Below are 1,307 nucleotides of genomic sequence, written 5' to 3'. Positions count from 1 at the left end.
AACACCAATGTTTGATACTATGATTTTGAAGCATTCACCAAGTATACTAAAATTATACTCTAGCTTCCTCGTCTTGCTTCCCATCTGGGTACCTCACTAACTATAATCCTTGTGCTTCATTTATATCAAGACAACTGCTGCTGCTGCTGCCATCCGTGAAACCCTAGCCTAGCACCGCACATGGTTGAGGTAGGAGGAGGAGATGAACCTGGCTGCGCTTGCTGCTGCGATACACCAGTGGTTCCTGCAAGTCTACATGGCCCCCAATCGCAAGGTTATCACCGCCACCATTCAAGCATCATATCACCACTGTCTGATTTGAGTTCCGAGGCATTGCTGTATAATTAAATCAAACCGCTTCCTTTGGTGTGCATGTGTATGTACCAAGAAAAAAAAAGGTTTCATCTGCCCACGCATTCGAAATGTTTAGTTTCGAAAATATGTTCATTTATTTCCACTGGTCTTTTGACACACTAATTTGGCTATCTACCACAAACATTCTGGTTACCTGGAGGTTCAAACTGTCTTTTCAAATGCAGGCACTGATCAATTCTTCTTCAACATTAACAACTAGTAGCAATCTGATGGGTTGCACAAAATTTGGGTCCTTTCCTTAAATTCTTTCCGACTGTAAAGTAAGCATAACAAAGAAGTTGGATGTAGCAGCTCGCCTTGGCCTTTACATGTGTTTTTTGAGAGAACATAATTTAGCTTTGACTTGCAAGTGAGCAAATACGAGTTCCTTTTGCATGTTCTCTACATCACTAACTTTAGCTTGCATGTATTGCTAAAAGCATCATCTTAATTGTTCACTGTGACCATAATACCTGGTTCTTCTACATGGTTTCCGAATCACTCATGTGCCCTAGCCTAATTTCCAAGTCACTCATCAACTTGCAAGTTAACTATAATCTACAAGAAATTATTAGCTTCCTTGTGTTACTGCATCTGCTTGCTCCAATATGGCTACCTGACTTGTGCAGATCATTGTGCTTCTTTTGTGCAGCACCACACGTATGCACCTGCTGCTCATTTACATGAGCAAAACTGCTGATGCTGCTACCATACGTGAAACCTAGCCTGACGGCTCAGAGCTTCTGTGAGGTTGGATGAGCTTTGCCGACCTGGACGGCGATGGGGAAGACGACCAAGACATTAGGGCATCTCGAGCCTGACCAGCCTGATGCCCTGCAAAAAGGTCCTCATTTATCCCCATGTTCTGATGTGTTCTATTCTACACTTGTTTTCCCACTGATCTCATGATCCAGTTGCAGCTTAGCTACTGTACATAAATTGTCTAGCTTCCT

This window comes from Lolium rigidum, chromosome 6, assembly GCF_022539505.1.
Source record: "Lolium rigidum isolate FL_2022 chromosome 6, APGP_CSIRO_Lrig_0.1, whole genome shotgun sequence".
NCBI classification, from domain to species: Eukaryota; Viridiplantae; Streptophyta; class Magnoliopsida; order Poales; family Poaceae; genus Lolium; species Lolium rigidum.
The sequence above is the reverse complement of the archived record's forward strand: the minus strand, read 5'-3'. Positions refer to the sequence as shown.